Source organism: Equus asinus, chromosome 13, assembly GCF_041296235.1.
Source record: "Equus asinus isolate D_3611 breed Donkey chromosome 13, EquAss-T2T_v2, whole genome shotgun sequence".
NCBI classification, from domain to species: domain Eukaryota; kingdom Metazoa; phylum Chordata; class Mammalia; order Perissodactyla; family Equidae; genus Equus; species Equus asinus.
The window spans coordinates 18820681-18844915 of record NC_091802.1 but is presented as its reverse complement, the minus strand read 5'-3'; the positions used below and the strand labels follow the sequence as shown (position 1 = coordinate 18844915).

The window sequence follows — 24235 nt, the reverse complement described above, 5'->3', positions numbered from 1 at the left end:
CCTCACTTGATTCTCATTACAATCCTGTGTATAGGTAAGCAGAGCTAGCTGGGATTATCAGCTTCATTTTGTAGATGAGGAAACTGAGGCTCAGAAATTAAGGGACCTGTCCAAGTTTACATAGAAAGTGTCAGAGCTAGGATTTGAACTTAGATTTTCTGATTAAGTACAGTGATCAATTCCTGGTTTACAGTATGTGATGACATTTTTCTAACTCCTTTGGAATTTAAAATCTATATTGTTGTGCAAGGTCTTATTCTCTATTTTATGCCACATAATTTATCTCTGCTAGAGCAAACCAGACACAGTAACTCTCTTTTGTGGACTTCCTACAGCTTAGCACACTGCTAGGCAAGTCATAAGCATTGAACATATTCTGGTTGGTTGGCTGAACCTTTACACAACCCACTATATTTTTCTTAAGGCTCTTGATAAATATTTCCTGAAGGAATAAATACATTAATGACGAAGGTTGTCTCCCCCTGGGAGCTCACTCCCTCACACCTGGTATAGGGAGAAGCCCTTAAGACTCTTTTTCACTGCCTCATCTTTCTCCTCTGGCCTCTTGCTGTTCAGGTAGATGCCTCCTTCACACAGAGAATCCAGTAGAAGGCCTGGAACACAACTTGGTAGGTAACGGCTTTATTTTTATTTTCAAGCCTGCCCTAGACTTTCAGGAGCCAAAAGTTCAAATCGCAGCAGGATTGATTCAGCCCTTTCACAAACAATTTAGTACTATGCTGTTTGTTTAGACTGGTCAAGTTTCCAGGCCCTGGCTGAGCAGCATCATTATCTCTCCAAGCTTTCATGTATCAGCTTTCCCGGCCATATTTCACTTTCCACGTCTTTCCTCTCTAAAATCAGGTGAACATGCAAAATCACATACTTAGACAATCATGCACTTTTCAATAACCATGTCATATATCTTCAAGGAATTTAAGTTACTACACAGGAAGTTTTTTTTCCTCTCTGAGTTAGGCAAAACCAAGAAGTATGCAAAAGCTTTACCCTCCCAATCTTTAGCAGAAAGGGGGCACTTTGTATCATTCTTCAGCCAGTACACCAACTAATGGAGAAAAGATACAGTGTTGTCAGATTCTATTCAATCCACCTCAGCTGGATGGCCAACTGGACAATAAATCTTAAGTGAGGTAAAAAATACTTTGCCACAAGAAAAGGAAACTAAGTAGCAAATCTTTATTTAATTGTGAAATATTTCAAACATATAACAAAGAACAGTGAGCATAACAGATACTCATAGATAGCACTATCACATTCTAACATTTTACTCTTCAGATTTTAAGAAACAAAACTAGACAGCTGAAGTCCTCTGTCAACTTCTCTATGACCCCTCCCCCGACCCCATACATGTACATACTCTCCTGAACGTGGTGTTCATCTTTCTATTCATGCTTTTATATTATGAATATGGCATATTTTTCTTTAATGGAAAATTCATTAGATCTTGTAAAGCATTGAACTTTTTTTTTTATTTCTTAAGATTGCCATATAAAATACATAGAAAAGAGTTAAAAAAAGCATTTCCTTTGGGGGTTGGCCCGTGGCCGAGTGGTTAAGTTTGCACACTCCGCTTTGGTGGCCCAGGGTTTCTCCGGTTGGGATCCTGGGCGCGGATGTGGCACCGCTCATCAGGCCATGCTGAGGCGGCATCCCACATGCCACAACTAGAAGGACCCACAACTAAAAATGCACAACTATGTACCGGGGAGCTTTGGGGAGAAAAAGGGAAAAATAAAATCTTAAAAAAAAAAAAAGTTTCCTGCTTTAAAAGTTCTAGTCCAGGGATGGATAGATAAGTAGATACGTGGCACAGCCAATACACCTTGGAACCAATACTTTTATTTTTTTAAGATTTTTAATTTTTCCTTTTTCTCCCCAAAGCCCCCTGGTACATAGTTGTGTATTTTTTTCAGTTGTAGGTCCTTCCAGTTGTGTCATGTGGGACGCTGCCTTAGCATGGTCTGATGAGCAGTGCCATGTCCGTGGTCAGGATTCCAATCGCGAAACCCTGGGCCACCGAAGCGGAGCGAGAACTTAACCACTTGGCCATGGGGATGGCCCTGGAACCAATACTTTGATTCATTGTGAATCCAAGAGGAGTATGTATTTGGGTGTTTACTGTACAATTCTTTCAACTTGTCTGCATGTTTACTTTTTTATGATAAAATGTTGGAAAAACAACACAAAAACCTCTAATTCATATTTTTGTCTAAAAATACTAGTGAGGAAGGATATTAATTGGTTTCAGACACTTACGGACCTAACATACTCACAGAAAACAATAATTAGGTTTGATAATCTAATTACTGTTTAAGTTCTTGCTTTATGGTATCTAACAAGTATCAGTTCCTTAAGATTTATCTTCACATAGTCACTTCCTGTAGTTATTTCAGCTTTGACTTTTCCGTCCCTTTCTGGAGAGTTTATGAAGTCATTTGTTTATAATCCACTTCTCATCACAATTTAAGCCCAAAGCTTAAACTATTAAGGAAAACTATTTATGGTTGATAAGCAACCCTAACAAAATGAGTATATTAAATAATTAGAAGAGAAATACTTTTGAAAGTTTTAAAAAGATTTTTATAGTCCCCCTCACAAACCTTCTAAATTAACTTCTGTTATCTCAGGAAAATGCTCTGCTACAAGCTGACCATGAGAAGAACAAAAGACATTCACTATTAATAAAATACCACTGTGATATAACATTTATGCAATAGTAGTTTGCCTAATAATTGAGGTATTTCTATATTTGTATGTTATTTATGCCTCACAATAAGCATGCTAAATTTTTTTTTAAGGAAAAGGAAACTGAATCTCAAATAATGAATGTATTTGTCCAAGGTCATGCAACCAGTACAAACATAAGGTTTTTAACTCCAATACCAGTGCTCTTTCCACACAACTGAGAACAACAGACTATAAGTCTTTTTGTTTTAGTGGCATTTTAAAATCACTACATTACCAGAATTTAAAATTACTACATTATTTATTATTTATTTGTAAAGTACTTCACCTTAAGTGGTCTAATTTAATAGTAATTACTCCTTGAGACTGATGTTTTCATAATTTTATAAGTAAAGTAACAGATTCAAAGAAAACTAAGCTTGAATGTGGACTGTTTCAAAGACAGCCAACTGCCTTTCAAAATGAAGGTCTTCAAGGAAAAGGACTGTGTTGAGATAAAAACAGCAATTCCATGTTGAGAAATGAAAGATATTACTGCCTCAACACAATTCTTAACAGAAATTTTTAAAGAAAAATTATTTACTTATTAAAATTAGATTAAATTAATCATTTAGATTAAAATTGAATTTAAAAATATGCCCAAACTGATTTCTAAAAATCGAGCAAATAGGAAGACATAATAAATGATTGTTAAAAATAAAGTCCTTAGTTAAATTTATTGATTGCCTAAAATCAGTTATAATTATAGTCATTTTCATGTAATAAAAAATAAGTTTGGGCTATGAGTGAGAGAGCCTGGTGACAGATTTAGCTAACACTGAATGAATTACAATTAAAGAAAGTTATTTTCTCCTTACATTATTACCAGGAGTAATTTATTCTAGGTATTACTGGAACAGAGGTGAATGATTAAACAGCCAACTAAACTGTGACAAAAACAAAGCTCTTCTACCCTCCATTCTGAAACTCTTTGTAGTTGAATGTAATGCAAAGTGGCACCTAAATACACATTTAAAACAATTAAAAAAACCGCCAAATCCTGGGGCCACCTGGTGGTGTAGTGGTTAAGTTTGCACACTCTGCTTCAGAGGCTGGGAGTTCACAGGTTCAGATTCTGTGTGTGGACCTATGCAACACTCGTCAAGCCACGCTTGTCGTGGAATCTCACATACAAAATAGAGGAAGATTGGCACAGGTGTTAGCTCAGTGGCAATCTTCCTCAAGCAAAAAGAGGAAGACTGGCAACAGATGTTAGCTAAGGGCCAATCTTCCTCACCAAAAAATAAATAAATAAATTTTTAAAATCCCATCACTAAAAAAAGAACAAAAGCACACAAATACCTGCCTATGTGGGCTATAAGATTAATCTTCTTTAAAGATGCAATCTCTTTTTAGAGGCATCTTAATCCTCCACAGCCACCCATCTCCAAAGGGCCATACTGACATTGGACTATATTGGGTGATGCTGCTTGAACAACAGATGTGTTTGATCAAACATTAAGTTCACATCTCTGAAGGAGTTCAAATTTTGCTCTGCATCCAAAACACATAAGGAGGAGCCATGTTTTCTCCTAAGGATCCCTTTTTTTAATCTCAGAGGAAAGAGAGCTTTAGTCAGCCAAACTAAAGCATTAACTACAAAAGAACTGTTGCTTATACTTTTACATGGGCATAACGATAAGTACTAAGAATCTAGAGAAAAATAATAAAAAAGGAACACAAGAAAATAAAATATTAAATTTCTTATACTGAACCTTCAGAACAGGGCTTTCAAAGTCCCTTCCAAATATTAATTCATGTTTGGACATATGCTATACTTATTATTCATGTTTTACAGATGAGTAAACAGAAGCATATCAAAATAGTGAATGCCAACACTGCCAGGCACTGTGTTAATAGTAGGTATTCAAAGTATGCGAATATATAATTATACACTAAACAGCTCACAGTAAAGCATGGGAGACAGATGAGCTACATGAAAAAATGGTCCTCAGCCCACCAAACTACTCAGTGTTCTTCCTGAGTGGTGTGCTTGTTTACTGGTCTGCATTTGCAGATGTCCTCAACTTGAAAAGCCTGTTCCTCTCCCCCTCTCATCACCACCCAAAGCTGTTTGGTTAATGCTTTATTCAAAAACCCTTCTAAAAAAGTTATAATGGTCACTAGTAATAGTAAATAACATTTCCTGAGCATGTACTATGTGCTAAGCATTATGGCAAACTATGTAAATAACTTAAATCTCATTTCATCGTCTATGAGAATTGCTAACCAGCTTCCACTTTTAAAGGGTTTGCTGGATTAACTGACAGTCTCCACTCTCTCTGTAAAGCATACTGTCATCATAGCAGAGACAGTCCCGTACAACAGGTTACTCCTCTCAAGCACGCCCATTCACTTCTGCTTTGAAAAGTTGTATGCTTATCAAGAATCTGTGTGTTTAACAATTGTTGATGCCCACTGCACTTATCATAATTATAAAATTTAATTAGACATTATGTAAGCCAATTGTACATACATGAGTATAAAAATAAAAAGTTATTTCTATAAAAATGAACTCAAATGCTTTTGAAAACCTAAATAAAGGATAGTTATTTTTAAAATTGCTGTTGAATTAGGTGTGGCTAAGAGGACTGTAAAAGACTGAAGGAAAGTTTAAAGTTTTAGAAGGATTCTGTATACAATTCTCCTCACAACTGTCTATAAATTTTCACTCTAAAGAGATCAAAACAGGAAATTAAAGACAATGCATGCATGATGGGTGTGGATTATACAAGAAAAACTAGAAATCAGAGGATCAGAAAACCAGGACAATCCAACATCTCATCTAATTCTAAAATCCGGTTTCTTAACCAAAACTCAAAAAGCGCTCAATAAAAGTTTACAGGGTAAATGAGTGAAAAAAGAAAACTCTCCATGGGAGGGCATATGTGATAGGCTTTAAAGGATGAATGGAATGTTACCAGACAGAAAAAGGATGGAAAGGACATTCCAGAAGAGGGTAAGAAAGGCTTTAGAGTCAAGAATATATTGAGTTTGAATTTGAGTTCTGTGCTGCATGATTTGGGCAAGTCACTAATCTCTTTGTGTCTCATCTTCCTCATCTGTAAAATGAGCAATAACAATTCCCTAGGGCTGTTATAATGATTAAAGGAGATAATGAATATAAAGCATTAATTTGGTGCTTGAAGGCATATATAAGTTAACTCTGAGAGGATAAAAGGCACACTTAGGGAAGGGCAGGTAGTTCTTTAAGGTCTGAATAAAGGGTACAAGGTTGAGTGGCAGAAAGTAAGGCTGGAAAGTTGGACTGAGGCCAGTTTTTAAAGTTTTTAAAATGTCACACCAAAGACTAGACCATTCTTTAGGCAATGGAGAATAATGGGAGACTTTAAGTTGGAAAGTGACACGAATAAATCTGAGTCATGTCTGAGGGTAGGTGGAGGATGTATTGGTACGAGTATCAGTTAGACTCAGGGAGATCATGTTAGGAGGCAATAATTCAAGCAAGAAGAGGTCTTAGACTAAGGCTGAGGCAGAGATATTGAATAGAAAGGGGAAAGTCTGAGATAAAAACATATATGTGTGTGTTATGTCATCCCTTCTGCCCTTAATGAATCTATAAATACGGAATTAAAGTCGTTTATAAAGCTATTAACATAAATCCTGCCACTAAAAACCCCTCTATATTACATCATGCAAGCTTTTCAAATTTGATTAAAATAGGTTTTGCCAAACGGTAGAGAATACCCAGATGATAAAGCCTGTAGTATCACCACAGAATAAAAGGATCAGTCTGTCTAAATCCACCTTAAACCTGATGCTTACTATTCCTTCTTGGATGTTTGTTCAAGAAGTTATTTTCACTAATTTAAAATGATTTTGTCTGTACTAATTCCCTGTTTCAGTCTATGACCTTTTGTTTGTTCTTTCATCAGTAAGAGGTTCAGGAGACAGAAGTGACAGGCTTAGGAACTGACTGAATGTTGGGGGAAGAGTCAGGGATGAATATGAAGTTTCTAGCTTAAACTACTAAGTGGATGGTGAGGTCATTAATAAGGAAAGGAAGAAACTTTGGAAGAGAAATAAATTTAATAAAGACAATCATAGAATATACAAGATTTGTAGGCAGTTAGAAACAAGGGTTTAAAGTTCAAAAAGAGATCTGAAGTGGATATACAGATTTGAAAATTCTTGGCACACAGGCAAGAAGAATGAGGTAGATGAGGCCACCAGGGGACAATACATATACCAGAGAATGGGAAGCCATCAGCACTCTTGAAATTATATGCAAAATTAAGTTGTATGCACACATTTTTCTGATAAAATAGTCTGACCTTTTAACCAGCTTTTCAAACGACTCCGTGTTCCCCAAAAGACTGAAAATTTCCGTTTACACTGTAAAGTAAAAGAGGCAAGGATGGTTTCCTGGGAAAAATTAACTTTTAAGAGATGTAACGGGAAGAACTGCTGGTGAAAACAATTGGGAGGCTCTGGGCAGAGAGTATAAGGACAACCAGCAAAGAAGGATGGTAAGAAAGCCAAAGGAGGTGAACACTGCACAGAAAAATGGTCAATAGCTTCATTTAAGATGGAACCAAAAAGCATTCACTGGCAATCTTAACAAGAGCAGCAGTTTGAGTGGTGGAGGGGGCAAAAGTCAGATTTCATGGGAGTGCATGGAAGTTGACAAAGGAGGCATCAAACATTCCTTTCAAGAAATCAAAATAGAGGGCCGGCCTGGTGGCGCAGCAGTTAAGTCCACATGTTCCGCTTCTCAGCGGCCCGGGGTTTATGGTTCGGATCCTGGGTGCAGACATGGCACCACTTGGCAAAAGCCATGGTGTGGTAGGCATCCCATGTATAAAGTAGAGGAAGATGGGCATGGATGTTAGCTCAGGGCCAGTCTTCCTCAGCAAAAAGAGGAGGATTGGCAGTAGTTAGCTCACGGCTAATCTTCCTTAAAAAAAAAAAAATCAATCAATCAATCAATCAAAATAGTAGTTTGAGGTGAAAGCAGGGGTATGAAATGGTACTTTAAAATATTTTTATTTCTTTTTTAGTCTTATAAAAACCTGATCACGTTTACAAGATGAGGGAGACAAGCCGGTAGAGAAAGATAAAATGTATATTTAACCCAATGACAAAGTAGGACATGTCACAATAATTGATCTTGATCTGCAAGCATTTTTAACTTAAAGGATACAATATTTAAAGAGTCTAAACACCATGAAACAGAAATATTTTCACCAAAGCTGTAGATGCCAATAAGACCATTTGACTATTTTGCAGCTTCAAAACCTTCCGAAATGAACTTAAAAGATCCATATCAAGTTGGCTCATCAGTCATTTTCCAGAAATTTCTAGAGTGACAGAGAATTGTAATTGTGTGTGTGTGTGTATTTTAAGGCTAATTTAATTTCTCATTCTTGACATATGAAGAGATCTGCATAGGCTCATTTTCTGCCTTTTTTTCTTTTTTTTTTTTGCCTGCCTCAAAGCAGATGCGCAGAGAGAAGTGTGTTAGAGTAATAGCTAACCCTCTCCCTTGGCAATCTCAACCAATCTCTTAGTTTACATTATTACTGTCATGCTGTTAAGTAATCCTGACCTTCTCAATTCCAGGTCAATTCCCAGATTCCCACAGGTCATCAGTACCTGCATGCTATACGAATTTAAAGTTTAATACATCCTAAAATAAACTACAGTATAGAAAAAACAAACCAACCAACCAACTCCTGGGGGAGGGAAGAACCCAGTTAATGAGCTTTTACATGGTAGAATTTGGTACTCTTAAAACTGAGCTCTTGAATATTTACCTTATCACAGTTAAGGAACTTGGAATTTCATATGTAACTTCTAGCCAAAAAGCTATTTTTTAAAAAAACAACAACCATTTCCTCTTTTTCAATCACAGATAAAATCTCCAACTTAAAAATAGCAACACACATGAACTTCCTATTGGCATAATATTTTTATATGTAATTATTTGCAATCTTCCCAAATACGCCTTTCCTATCTTCTACACGGCCTATATTTTCCTTTTCTAGAGGATATCAGTCGTAAATATTTTATGTGGCTAAAGATGCGGCAGCAATATACATGTGAGAGAATGTGTGTGTAATGTATATATGTTGTAGATCATCTTTCTAATAGAAAAGCTGAAGTTTGGTTTTCTTAAAATTGAGAGTTATTTGGTATTCTGTAGAATTCATATACCAACCTACCTAAGACAATCACCATTTAACTCACTTGAATATTAAAAGTGATTTCACTGATTACATGTTCCCCTCTTAAGAAGAGGGGTAGTTAAGCAAAACAAAACAAGGCCCCGTGGCAGAGTGGGTTAAGTTCACAATCTCCTCTTCGGCAGCCCAGGGTTCGCTGGTGCAGATCCTGGACCTATACACCACTTGTCAAGCCATGCTGTGGCAGGCATCCCACATATAAAATAGATGAAGATGGGCACAGATGTTAACTCAGAGCCAGTCTTCCTCAGCAAAAAGAGGAGGATTGGCAGCAGATGTTAGCTCAGGGCTAATCTTCCTTGGAAAAAAAAAATGTGTTAAAAAACAAAAACAAAAACACATTGGCCTATCAGCTATATTTTAATGAACTTGAAAAGGGCTTTAACCTTAGTATTAATTGTCCCTTTTTTTGGATGAAGAACCAGGCTGCAGTGATTCTGAAAGTTTCTGAAATACATACTGTGGGAATTTATTTATTTATTATGGACACAAAATTATGATCCTAGTTTTAGAAGAACTCAGTTTATAATGATAACAAGTAATAACAGTCATAATAACAGTTACTACTTGTTGAGTACCTATTACTGTGATAGGCACTTAACCTTTATATCTCAAATCCTTAAGAAAAATTGTAAAATATTCTTTTTCTATTATAGAGTTGAGGAAATGGGCTCAAAGAGGCTACATATCTTTTCCCCAGCCTGAAAATGACGAAAAGTATAGTTCTTTATTCATTCCTTCTAGGGAAAGTTATTAGGTACCTTCTAAGTGCCAGAATTCAAGGAAGCAATCATGAACAAGATAGAGATGTCTCTGCCCTCACTCAGTTGTAAGTGGCAAGAACAGACAAGTAATGAGTAACAATAGTGTTAGAAGTGCTGTGAAAGGGAAGCAGTGAGTTCTATTAGAGCCATGAGGTGAGAAATTTTCCACTGAAGAGTAGGGATTGTTGTAAGCAAAGGTGGCTCATAACCAATTATATATTTTAAACAGTTTCTAAATTTCCTGAACTTTCTTTGGTGCTTCAGCAGAACAGCTGTTTTAGGGCTAGCTTAGGTAATCAATAACAGGTCCTTTCTTCTCTCTCCAAATAACTGCTTGGCTTGGGGAAATTCCCAGTGAATAATTAACACCAGAACAGTCTGCCAGTTATGTTTATTAATATATTCTTTCTGCCTCAGGAGGGTGGAATAGCAGTGAGTCAGAGAAGCAAGTAGATGAGTCTTTGCTTAATAAATATTCATTGAATGAATGAAGCAAGATGATCAGTACGTTTAAACAGGGTTTTCCAAATGGCACCCAATGGCTGTGACTTAGCTAGTCATCCAGGTTGAATCAGATTTGACCTACAGACCCAGAGATGGGAAGCTCTCACTTCTAATTCAATACAAGATTTGTACTAAGTAGGAACTTTACTGGTATCTGAAAGTCTGATGATTTCTCTTCTTGTTTTTGTTGAGTAAATGATCTTAATACCAAATGATGTAAAGGGTGTCAGTCATAACACAGAGTTAGAGAAATTAGGCTATGAGTTTGTGAAATTAAAACGGAAAAGAATTTAGACAAATACGTGTGAAAGTACCATCACTTCACATCTTGCTGTAATATTTTGTGCTTAATATTTGTTAAAGCTTTCCTAGAAACTATTTTATTTGCTTTTTCAACAATCATATAGGATAGATGGGCAGATGTTACCCTCATTTTACATATGGGGAATTTGAGGCATAGCATAATAAGAGGTAAGACAGAACTAAAACTAGGTCTTCTTTACTCTTAGTTCATTGCTCTTTCCCTCTATTACACTGCTGGATGTTCAGGTTTCCCTTGATGACCCCTTTTGTATACCTAAAAGGAAAATTAACACTGTAGACTTGGAATCTTATCTAACTAGACAGGAAGGCTAAAGACAGGAAAAACAATAATGTGGTCCAATCCCCTGCCATTACACAGATATGATATTTGTATGCCTGTAATTTATAGACATTCCCTGTTTAATCACAATTTGAAGAACAGATGTTGCTCTGGGATAAGTTTTCACTTTTATCTGGAAAATCTTTTGTTCATTTGGGTTATAATAAGAAATCTTTCTATAGTGTCTACTTCCTTTTAAAATATAAACACAGACAGGTGAAACACACATACATATAAATACATATATATTTTTCTCACCCTGATATATATACTTGTGTGTGTGTGTGTATGCTGTGTGTACACAGACATGTATGTATACGTTTCAGGGTAAGAAAAATCATGTGTATCAGGAGTTCCTACAGTTTATACTATTTAAACCCATAAGCATAAAAATATCAAGAGAAGAAAAAAACCCAACCTTACACTGAACTCAGCAGTTCTGAATTAAGTGTTCAGAATAAACCTTTCCTAATAGCCTCTTATCCTTTCATCCAAAACAAATAACTTGTAGTGGACATGAAGGAAAGCATATTAACTTTATTAATTTCTTAAAGTTACCTGACTATTTCCTGGAGAAAGATGAGATTCTAATTTTGGGGGTGGGAGTGGGAGGGCAGAGAAGTTTGGAAGAAGGATGGGCAAATCTTTGGTTCTTATTTGTACGCTATTTTTTTAAAAAATGAAGTTAATTACACCTTTTATTCAATTGGGAAAATCATTTTGGGAGACTGTAACAGGCACTATAAAAAGTTAATCCTCCAGTCATGAATTACTCTTAAAGCTCTAAGATGCCTATTGCTATAAAGCTTCCCTGGTTTCAATTCATACATTTTCACTCATTTACTCAGTAATTTAACAATTAGGTAACACAAGCCTATTGGTTGCCAGGGCTTAGCCGTACCTTGTGAATGCAGAAACGAGAAATGCATGGGAGCTGACAGCATAGAGAGAGAAACAAGAGTGTGAAAAATGATAAAGTCCTTCCTGAGAGGGAGATCTGTGAATTATTATGAACTTTCATTGCTCATTTTATTCACCAAATTAATATAGAGCAGCTCTACAAAATTCAACACAGTTTTAGAGCCAATTCACTACAACTATCCTGTGGATATGCCTTTTATTTGGATATATAGGTTATTTTTTTATTTACTTTTTTTAATTTATGTTTTTATTTATATGTTCTGAATTTTTTTGTTGATGGAAAGAAAAGAAAGCCCTTCATAGAGGGTCTCTCCTGTCCTGGATGTGTGGCTTCAGACTCATTCCCTGGGTTTCCTTGGCTGTATTGTTTTTTCTGTAGGATATGGTCTTATCCTGAGATAATACCACTTGATGGTCTTGCTAAATTTGTAAAGCCAGTGCCAATATAAGTCATCAGTACTCTATCTCGGCCCTTGAGTTCTTCACAACATTGGTTTGGTTTTCATTTTAAGCATAATTTGGAAAAAGCTCTTCAAATGTCTCAAAAACTCTATGGTAAGGCAGGGGAAGACAGGCGGCCTAGTAAGACTTTGGATCAAGAGCAGCTTCTAGGATTAGGTTCCAGTTAGAAGAACACACACATCTGCCGCTACAGACTCCTCCAGCTGCAGCTCGGCACAGTTTCTGCCAAGATACTCTGGAGCACTGCTGCTCCCTGCCCCTGAGAGTTGAAGGCCAGTTCAGCACTGAGATTCTATTGGTGGTCTTAGCAAAAAGTGATAGCCCAAAGCCAGAGACTTCTCAGGGTTGGCCCCTTTCATGTGGCTGCTGTAAACAAAGTGCAAAACTGTTGAAAGTGCTCCTTGAGAGTGCCATGATTTAGTCCGTCATCTAAGGTGATACACCTACGGAGTACCCTATTTCTCCAACACTTTTTATTTATCTAGAATCTGTGAGCTGAACAGATCTCAAGACTTTCCTTACAGGACATGAGAAAAATACTTTGCCACTTCTAGGATGCATGCCCCATCACACATTCTTTGGCTCAAAGGATTCACCATCAATCTCAAACTATTTCAATAGAGGGCTATGGTTTTGAAGAGCCAAGCAAAGAAGGCTTTTCAGGTAAGAGCCTGTGATGGACACTCCAATTGTCCATACAAAAGCCTAGTTGATAAGAAAAGCTCACTCTCATTTGGTTTATTTCCATTTGAGAACCAATAATTCTTTGGTCCACCAGACTTATGACGTTGGTTTCAAAATTTCTGAGGCCTCGGTTGTGGTCTTTGGTCTGGCTCTTTTGGACCTTGATGGGATGAACAGACACTGACTTAAGAAGCTGCAGCTCACATGGCTGAAGAAGTACACCTGGAGTGTCATGTGGGTGCCACGGAGGCACTGCATTCACATGCAGCGCACTGGAAATGACAGCGGTGGCTGTGGCTTCAGCTCTCTCTTGCAGGTCCCTGACAAGGAAACCCAGGGAATGAGTCTGAAGCCACATACCCAGGACAGGAGAGACACTCTATGAAGGACTTTCTTTTCTTTCCATCAACAAAAAAATTCAGAACATATAAATAAAAACATAAATTAAAAAAATATATAAATAAAAAAATAACCTATATATCCAAATAAAAGGCATATCCACAGGATAGTTTCACTCACTCATACAAAAGTTGTAGTGAATTGGCTGTTAATCCTGCTCTAAAACTGTGCTGAATTTTGTAGAGCTGTTCTATATTAATTTGGTGAATAAAATTAGCAATGAACGTTCATAATAATTCATTCACTGCCTTTTTAAAAGGATTAACTTAAAAAAGAATATTTGCATAGCACTTTGCAATTATTTAAAGTAGACTCTTTTTTTAATTAAAAAATACAGAAGGGGCCAGCCCGGTGGCGCAGCAGTTAAGGGCACACGTTCTGCTTCAGCGGCCCGAGGTTCGCCGGTTCGGATCCCGGGTATACACATGGCACCACTTGGCAAGCCATGCTGTGGTAGGCGTCCCACATATAAAGTAGAGGAAGATGGGCACAGATGTTAGCTCAGGGCCAGTCTTCCTCAGCAAAAAGAGGAGGATTGGCAGCGATGTTAGCTCAGGGTTAATCTTCCTCAAAAAACAAACAAACAAAGAAAACCCCACCAGAAACCTCATATTGGATTGTGGCTAAAATACTAATTCTTTATTATTATCAGTTATTTAATCATTAGATCTTATAACTTATAGCATCTATTTAGTTCTCATAGGGAGATGCCCTTTTGGTTTTAGTAGTTAACACATATATACTTAACTATTGAGAATTATTTACTTTGCTGGAGGCATAATCAAATATTTTTAACCACTAGATCTTCCTGTTTAAGAACTCAAAGTTTACCTACAAAATGTTATTCTATATTTGTCATTTATTCCCCAATAAAGTTTTTAAAAAAAGTATTACTCAAGGACAACCTAATACGACAATGTATAGTACACAGGAACACTGAAAAAGCACAATTCCCTGGCACCTACGTTCCTTTTACAAAAGGGAAGAATGGAAAGAGACTCTTCTAATCATTAACCCTTCTCCTTAGAAAATTTCAGTTTCATTATGAATGGTTCTTTCCACAATCAGCTGCTGGTTAATCTGGAGGGTCTCTGTGCCAGGAGCCACTGTCGCCACACCTTTCCTTGCCTTGTAGTCTGTCCAGCCTGTCAAGGTGAGGGGACAGGAGGAGGAATGGTATCCTCTCAACTGCTCCCTGAAATTCTTCACTGTCAGCTCTTTTCTATTCCCCTGAAAGGAATTCTTTCCTGTTCTATGATTGTACCATTTCCCTTCCCATTCTCCCTGCTGCCAGCAGAAAAAATAAATACCGCATTGAATACGAGATTATTTGTTCTCGCACCTTTCAGTGTTTCAGTGACAACTGAATTACGGGATGTATAAATGCTTTGTGTAGTAGAAAAAGGGTAAAGGCCACAGTCCCACAGCTGTCTACATCTCAGTTCTCTTCTAATGGAGAAATTTTGCCTCAGACCTTTTCATTCTGGAATATGGAATTTCTGCTAAACATCAGCCCTAGTAACAACAGAAAAAGTCCAATTGGAAGAAAATATCATTTTCACTCATTTCCAGGATGTAGTCCATAAGAATCTATAGTTACAAGTCATGTGGCTAAGAGGATTTTGTTACTACTAAATAATTAGCAGTTATAGGTTGTGGTTTTTTTGAGGAAGATTTGCGCTGAGCTAACATCCACCGCCAACCCTCTTTTTGCAGAGGAAGATTGGCCCTGAGCTAACATCTGTGCCCATCTTCCCCTACTTCATATGTGGGACACCTGCCTCAGCATGGCTTGATAAGTGGTGCTAGGTCCGTATCCAGGATCTGAACCAGTGAACCCCAGGCTGCCGAAGCAGAGCGCGCAAACTTAACTGCTACACCACTGGGCTAGCCCCAGGTATGTTTTTTTTACTGTGGTAAAATACACATAACATAAAATTTACCATCTTACCATTTCTAAATGTACAGTTCAGTCTTATTAAATACATGTAACTGTTAGCACCATCCATCCCCACAACCCTTCACCTTGTAAAACTGAAACTCTATACCCACTAAACAGTAACTCTTCCTGTTTCCTCTCTCCCAGGCCCCTGGTAACCACCATTACACTTTCTGTCTTTAGGATTTTTTTTGTTTTAATATTGGCACCTGAGCTAACATCTGTTGCCAATCTTTTGTTGTTGTTCTTCTTCTCCCCAAAGCCCCGCAGGGCATAGTTGTATGTTCTAGTTGTGGGTCCTTCTGGTTCTGCTATGTGGGGCGCCACCTCAGCATGGCTTGCTGAGTGGTGCTCGGTCCAGACCCCGGACCAGAATGGGCAAAATCCGGGGCCGCTGAAGCAGAGCGTGTGAACTGAACCACTTGGCCACAGGGCTGGCCCCTGTCTTTATGATTTTTACTACTCTAAGTACCTCATGTAAGTGGAATCATACAGTATTTGTCTTTTTGTGACCAGCTTATTTCACTTAGCTTAATGTCCTCAAGGTTCATCATTACTGTAGCATATTGCAGAATTTCCTTCCTTTGAAAGGCTGAATAATACTCCATTGCATGTATATACAACATTTTGCTTATCTATTTATCCACTGATGGACACTTGGGTTGCTTCTACATTCTAGCTATTGAATAATGCTGCTATGAACATAGGTGTACAAATATCTCTTCAAGACCATGCCTTCAATTATTTTAATACCTTAAAGTGGTATTACTAGATAATATGATGATTCTATTTTTAATTTTTTGAGGTCCCACTATACTGTTTTCCACAGCAGCTGTACTATTTTAAATTCTAACCAACAGTGCGCGAGGGTTCCTATTTCTCCACATCCTCACCTACGCTTGGTGTTTTCTGTTTTTTTTGATAGAAGCCATCCTAATGAGTGTGAGGTGGTATCTTATTGTAGTTCTGATTTGCATTTTCCTAATGATTAGTGATGTTGAGCAACTTTTCATGTGCTTACTGGCCGTTCAATCTTCTTTGGAGAAATGCCCATTCAAGTCTTTTGCCCATTTTTGAATGGGGTCGTTCTTTTGTTGTTGAGTTTTAGAAGTTCTCTATATATTCTGGATATATTAATCCCTTACCAGGTATGTGATTTACAAATATTTTCTCCTATTCTGTGGGTTGCCTTTTTACTCTGTTAATGATGTCTTTCGATGCACAAAATTTTTTGATTTTCATAAAGTCTATTTTGTCTGCTTTTTCTTTTGTTACCTGTGCCTTTGGTGTCCTATCCAAGAAGTCATTGCCAAATCCAATGTCATAAAGCTTTTGTCCTATGTTTTCTTCTAAGAGTTTTATTGTTTTAGGTCTTACATTTAGGTCCTTGATCCATCTTGAGCTAGTTTTTGTGTATGGTGTTAGGTAAGGGGTCAATTTCATTCTTTTGCATGTGTATATCAGTTTTCCTAGCACCATTTGTTGAAAAGACTGTCCTTTTCCCATTGAATGGTCTTGGCAGCCTTGTCAAAAATCATTTGACTACATGTGTGAGGCTTACTTCTGGGCTCTCTATTCTATTCTTTTGTTTGTTTGTTTGTTTGTTTGTTTGTTTAGGAAGATTAGCCCTGAGCTAACATCTGCTGCCAATCCTCCTCTTTTTGCTGAGGAAGACTGGCCCTGAGCTAACATCTGTGCCCATCTTCCTCTACTTTATATGTGGGACGCCTGCCACAGAATGGCATGCCAAGCAGTGCCATGTCTGCACCTGGGATCCAAACCAGCGAACCCTGGGCCGCCAAAGCGGAATGTGCAAACTTAACCAATGTGCCACCAGGCTGGCCCCTGCTGGGAGATTTTTGATCACTGATTCAATCTCCTTATTAGTTATAGGTCTATTTAGATTTTTCTATTTCTTTGTGATGGCTTTGAAGATTTTGTGTTTCTAGGAATTTGTCCATTTCATCTAGGTTATCCAATTTGTTGGTGTGCAGTTGTTCATAGAACTCTCTTATAATCCTTTTTATTTCTGTAGAATCAGTAGTAACGTCCCCACTTTCACTTCTGATTTTAGTAATTTCAGTCTTTCTTTTTTCCTTAGTCCATCTAGCTAAATGTTCATCAATTTTGTTGATCTTTTTGAAGAATCAACTTTTTGTTTTATCGATTCTCTATTGCTTTTCTACTCTCTATTTCATTTGTCTCTGCTCTAATCTTTATTATTTTCTTCCTTCTGGTAGCTTTCAGTTTAGTTTGCTCTTTTTTCTAGTTACTTAAGTTGTAAAGTTGGGTTGTCGATTTGAGATCTTTCCTGGTTTTTTTGTTTTTGTTTTTTCCCTGTTTTATCTCCCTAAATCCCCCCTGATACATAGTTGTATATCTTAGTTGCAGGTCCTGCTAGTTGTGGCATGTGGGACACCACCTCAATGTGGCCTGATGAGTGGTGCCATGTCCACACCCAGGATCTGAACCAGTGAAACCCTGGGCCGCCACAGCAGAGCGTGCAAACTTAACCACTCAGCCACGGGGCCAGCCCCTAGATCTTTCCTGTTTTTTAACTTATAGCTATAAATTTCCCCCATAGCACTGCTTTTGCTGCTTTCCATAAGTTTTGGTTATGCTGTGTTTTTGTTTTCATTTGTCTCTAAGTATTTTATAATTTCCCTTGTGATTTATTCTTTGATGCACTGGTTATTTAAAAGTGTGCTGTTTAATCTCCACAGTTTTGTGAATTTTCAGTTTTCTTTTTGTTAATAACTTCTAACTTCACTCCATTGTAGTCAGAGAAGACACTTTGTATGAGATCCACTTTTTTTTTTTTTTTTTTTTTGCTGAGGAAGATTTGCCCTAAGCTAACATCTGCTGCCAATCTTCCTCTTTTTGTATGTGAGCTGCTGCCATGGCATGGCCACTGACAGATGAGTGGTGTAGGTCTGCACCCAGGAACCAAACCCAGGCCACTGAAATGAAGTGCATCAAACTTAACCACTAGGCCACTGGGGCTGGCCCAAGATCCATTTTTTAAAATCTATTGAGACTTAATTTCTGGCCTAATATATGGTCTATCCTAGAAAATGTCCCATGTGCACTTGAGAAGGATGTGTATTTTGTTGTTGTTGGGTAGTGTTCTGTATATATGTGTTACATACAGTTGGTTTATTTGTGTTATTTAAATGTCTTCTATTTTCTTATCTTTTGTCTGATTGGTCTATCCATTTTTGTGAATGTGGTATTAAAGTCTCCAACTATTCTTATACAATTGTCTATTTCTCCCTTCAATTCTATCAGTTTTTGCTTCAGACATTTTGATGGTCTGTTGTTAGGTGCAAAAATATTTATAAGTGCTATATTTTCCTGCTATATTGAATCTTTTGTTAAAATATAATATCCTTCTTTGTCTCCTGTAACCTTTTTTGGCTGAAGTCTATTTTATCTGACATTAGTGTACCCACCCCTCCTCTCTTTTAGTTACAATTTTAATGGATATCTTTTTACATCCTTTGACTTTCAACCTGTTTGTGTCTTTGGATCTCAAATGAGTCTCTTGTAGTTGGGTTGTGTGTTTTTACCCCTTATCCAAATCTCTGTTTTTTTGTGGGAGAGTTTAATCCATTTACATTTAAAGTAATTACTGATAAGGAGGGACTTACTTTTGTCACTGTGTTATTTTTTCACTATATGCCTTATAGTTTTTTAGTCCCTCATTTCCTGCATTACTGTCTTCTTTTGTGTTTAGTTGATTTCTTTCCCATTTCCTTTTGTGTATATTCTATAACTAATTTCTTTGTGGTTACCATGGAATTACATTTAACAACCTAAAGTTATAACACTCTAATTTTAATTTATACCAGCTTAGCTTCAATAACATACAAAAACTCTGTTCCTTTACAGCTTTCTACCCCTTTCAGTTGTTGATGTCACAATATTCCACCTTTACACATTGTGTGTCCCCAGACATAAACTAATAATTCTTTGAAATGCATTAGTCTCAGGGCCAGCCCCATGGTCAAGCGGTTAAGTTCGCGCGCTCTGCTTCAGCAGCCCAGGGTTTCACCAGTTCAAATCCTGGGCATGGACATGGCACTGCTCATTGAGCCATGCTGAGGTGGCATCCCACATGCCACAACTATAGGGACCCATAACTAAGAATACACAACTATGTACTGGGGGGCTTTGGGGAGAAAAAGGAAAAATAAAATCTAAAATAAATAAATAAATGCATTAGTCTCTTAAATTATGTAGAAAACAAGATTTGGAGTTACAAACCAAAGTTACAGTAACACGAGCTGTTACATTAATAATTATTCTTTAAATTTATTAGCCTCTTAAATTACATAGAAAACAAAAAGTGGGGTTACCACCATTGTTACAATAATACTAGCTTTTATAATTACCCACATATTTACTTTTATTGAGATCTTTATTTCTCCATATAGCTTCAAGTTACTGTCTAATGTCCTTTCATTTCACGTTGCAAGAAGACCTTGAGCATTTCTTGCAGGGCAGGTCTGGTGGTCATGAACTCCCTCAGCTTTTGTTTATCTAGAATGTCTTGTTTTCTCTCTCAGTTTTTAAGAGCAGCTTTGCCAGATATAGCCTTCTTGGTTGGCAGTTTTCTTCTTTCAGCACTTGGAATATATTGCCTCACCGTCTTCTGACCTCTGAAGTTTCCAAGGAGAAATCTGCTGATAATCTTATTGAGGATCTCTTGTATGTGACAATTTGCTCCTCTCTTACTGCTTTCAAGATTCTTTCTTTGTCTTTGAAAGTTTGATTACAACGTGTTGCAGTATGGGTCTCTTTAAGTTCATCTTATTTGGAGTTCATTGAACTTCTTAGATATTTATACAGGCGTAGCTTGGAGATATTGTGGGTTTAGTTCCAGACCATGGCAATAAAGTGAATATTGCAATAAAGTGAGTCACACAAATTTTTTGGTTTCCCAGGGCATATGAAAGTTATATTTACACTAAACTGTAGTCTGTTAAGTGTGCAACAGTATTATGTCTAAAAAAGAAAGTATACATCTTAATTTAAAAACACGTTATTGCTTAAAAATGCTAAGCATCATTCGAGCCTTCAATGAGTCATCATCTTTCTGCTGGTGGAGGCTCCTGCCTCGATGCTGATGGCTTCTGACTGATCAGGGTGGTGGCTGCTGAAGGCTAGGGTGGCTGTGGCAATTTCTTAAAATTAGACAATGAGCTTTGCCACACTGACTGACTCTTCATTTTATGAACGATTTCTCTGGAGCATGAGATGCTGTTTGATAGCATTTTACCCACAGTAAGACTTCTTTCAAAATTGGAGTCAATCCTCTCAAACCCTACCGCTGCTTTATCAACTAAGTGTATGTAATACTCTAAATCCTTTGTCGTCATTTCAACAATCTTCACAACGTCTTCACCAGGAGTAGATTCTGTCTCAAGAAACCACTTTCTTTGTTCATCCATAAGAAACAACTCCTCATCCATTAAAGTTTTATCATGAGACTGGGAAACTCAGTCACATCTTCAGGCTCCACTCCTAATTCTAGTTGTCTTGCTATTTCTATTACACTTCCAATTACTTCCTCCACTGAAGTCCTGAACCCTTCAAAGTCATCCACGAGGGTTGGAACCAACTTCTTCCAAACTCCTGTTAATGTTGATATTTTGACCTCTTTCCATGAATCACGAATGTTCTTCTTTTTGTGTATGTGTGAGGAAGATTGGCACTGAGCTAACATCTGTTGTCAATCTTCCTCTTTCTTCTTGAGGAAGACTGTCACTGAGCTAACATCTGTGCCAATCTTCCTCTATTTTATGTGGGATGCTGCCACAGCATGGCTTGACAAGCAGTGTTAGGTCTGCACCCAGGATCCAAACCTGCGAACCCCAGGCTGCTGAAGTGGAGCACGCAAACTTAACCACTATGCCACCAGATATGCCATCACAAATGTTCTTATGGGGCTGGCCTGGTGGTGCAGCAGTTAAGTTCACATGTTCCACTTCAGCGGCCCAGGGTTCGCTAGTTCGGATCCCAGGTGTGGACATGGCACTGCTTGGCAAGCCATGCTGTGGCAGGCGTCCCACATATGAAGTAGAGGAAGATGGGCATGGATGTTAGCTCAGGGCCAGTCTTCCTCAGCAAAAAGAGGAGTGGCAGCAGATGTTAGCTCAGGGCTAATCTTCCTAAAAAAACAAACAAACAAACAAAACAAATGTTCTTAAAGGCATCTAGAATAATGAATCCTTTTCAGAAGGTTTTCAATTTAGTTGGCCCAGATCCATCAGAAGAATCACTCTCTATCGCAGTTATATCCTTACAAAATGTATTTCTTAAATAATAAGACTTGAAACTTGAAATTACCCCTGGATCCACGGGCTGCAGAATGAATGCTGTGTTAGCAGGCATGAAAACATTAATCTCATTGTACATCTCCATCAGAGCTCTTGGGGGACCAGTTGCTGCGTTGTCACTCAGCAGTAATATTTTGAAATGAATCTTTTTTCCTGAGTAGTAGGTCTCAACAATGGGCTTAAAATATTTAGTAAACCATGTTGTAAATAGATGTGCTGTCATCCAGGATTTGTTGTTCCATTTATAGAGCACAGGCAGAGTAGATTTAGCATAATTCTTAAAGGCCTTAGGATTTTCAGAACAGTAAATTAGCATTGGCTTCAACTTAAAGTCACCAGCTACATTAGCCCTTAACAAGAGAATCAGCCTTTGAAGCTTTGAAGCCAGGCATCAACTTTTCCTCTCTAGCTATGAAAGTCTTAGCATCTTCTTCCAATAGAAGGCTGTTTCACATACATTGAAAATCTGTTGTTTAGTGAAGCTACCTTCATTAATTATCTTAGCTAGATTTTCTGGATAACTTACTGCAGCTTCTACATCTTCAGTAGTTGCTGCTTCACCTTGTACTTTTATATTATAGAGATGGCTTCTTTCCTTAAGCTTCATGAACCAACCTCTGCTAGCTTCAAACTTTTCTTCTGCAGCTTCCTCACCTCTCTCAGCCTTCATAGAATTGAAGAGAATTAGGACCTTGCTCTGGACTAGGCTTTGGCTTAAGGGAATGTAGTGGCTGGTTTGATCTTCTATTCAGACCACTAAAACTTTGCCCATATCAGCAATAAGCCTGTTTTGCTTTCTTATCATTCATATGTTCTTTGGAGTAGTACTTTCAAGTTCCTTCAAGAACTTTTCCTTTGCATTCACAACTTGGCTAACTGGCACAAGAGGGATAGCTTTCAGCCTGTCTAGGCTTTTGACATGCCTTCGAAGCTCACTAAGCTTTATTATTTATAGCTTTTGATTTAATGCAAGAGACATGTGACTCTTCCTTTCACTTGAACACTTAAGAGACCATTGTGGGATTATTAATTGGCCTAATTTCAATATTGCTGTGTCTTAGGGAATAGGGAGGCCCAAGAAGAGGGAGAGAAATGGAGGAATGGCCAGTTAGTGGAGCAGTCAGAATACACATAACATTTACTGATTAAGTTTGCCATCTTATATGGGCACAGGTCATGGCGCCCCAAAACAATTACAATAGTAACATCAAAGATAGCTGATCACAGATCACCTTAACAAATAGAATGACAATGAAGAAATGTGAAATGTTGCAAGAATTATCAAAATGTGATCCAGACTGAAATGAACAAATGCTATTAGAAAAATGGTGCCAATACATTTGCTCAATGAAGGGTTGCCAAAAACCATCAATTTGTAAAAAATGGAATATCTGCAAAGCACAATAAAGCAAAGTGCAACAAAACAGGGTATGTCTGTATTCACTCACGTCTTTCATCAAATTTAAGAAGTTTTTAGCCATTATTTCTTCAAATATTCTCTCTGCCTCTTTCTCTCCCCTCCTTCTGGTATTCCCATAATGTCTATCTTGCTCCTCTTGACAGGGTCCCATAGGTCCCTTAGGCTCTGTTTGCCTTTCTTGCGTCTTTTTTTTCTGTTCCTCAGACTTGATAATTTCCATTGTCCTATCTTCAAGTTTGATGATCCTTTCTCCCGCCTGCTCAAATTTGCCTTTGAATCCATCTAGGGAAATTTTCATTTCAGTTATTGTACTTTTCAACTCCAGAAGTTCTTTTTGGTTTCTTTTTAGGTTTTCTCTTTGCTGACATTTCCATTTTGTTCACCCACTGTTTTCTTGACTTTCTTGACATCTTCCTTCAGTTCTCTGAACATCTTTAAGACAGTTACGTTAAAGTCTTTGTATAGTACACCTGCCTTTAGGTCTTTTTCAGGGACAGTTTCTATTGATTTATCTGTTTTCTTTGAATGACCCATACTTGCCTGGTGATTTTCTGTTGAAGGTTGAACATCTGAATCTAATAATGTGGTAATTTTGGAAATTAGATTCTTCACCTTCCATAGAGTTTACTAATTTTTATTACTGTTTTTGTTTTTGTTTTGATTGTTGTAAGCTGTCTCTGCCAAGGATCGGCCTGAGGTGTAAACTTAAGATCTTCTCAGGCCTTTTCTGAGCCTTTCCTTGGGCACGTGTGGTTACTTTCTAATTTTCCTCTTACACGCAGCTGTTTTAAATATCTTATTTTTTAATGTCTGGCTCTCAAAAGGGAAAAAAGCAAAAAATGAAAGGAGAGAAAAAAGGGAGTGAGTCCATTAAATCCCTAGAAGTCATTTTAGCTGAAGGGAAAGGGGCTTGCAACAATGGCTACCTGCCTCTTTGTCTACTCCTCTGTGATCGGAAGCAGCAATCAGCTATCAGAGCAAAGAGTCCTGGTATCCAGAGGATAGGGTCCTTTTTGCCCACCCTGCCTTCCACAAGCTGTGTGCAAGCTGCTCCAGGAACATGAACACAGTTGCCCGCCATGTAGATGAGGGTGGGGGATGGCTAGCTGCTAAGAGCTGAAATTGACCACAATATACACTCCAAGACTTCCCCTAGCAGTTGCAAGCCTTCAACAGACTCCAGATTTCCGTTATAGTTACATCAGAC

At 37.7% G+C, this 24235-nt stretch overlaps 1 protein-coding gene and 1 pseudogene across 3 annotated transcripts in view; both read right to left on the bottom strand.

Moving 5' to 3' along the window:
* The window catches only part of SSH2 (slingshot protein phosphatase 2), a 240276-nt gene that overhangs the window by 110291 nt on the left and 105750 nt on the right, over nt 1-24235 (bottom strand). The window lies entirely within an intron of this gene.
* Nucleotides 12034-12939, bottom strand: LOC123276064 (RNA 3'-terminal phosphate cyclase-like protein pseudogene; annotated as a pseudogene).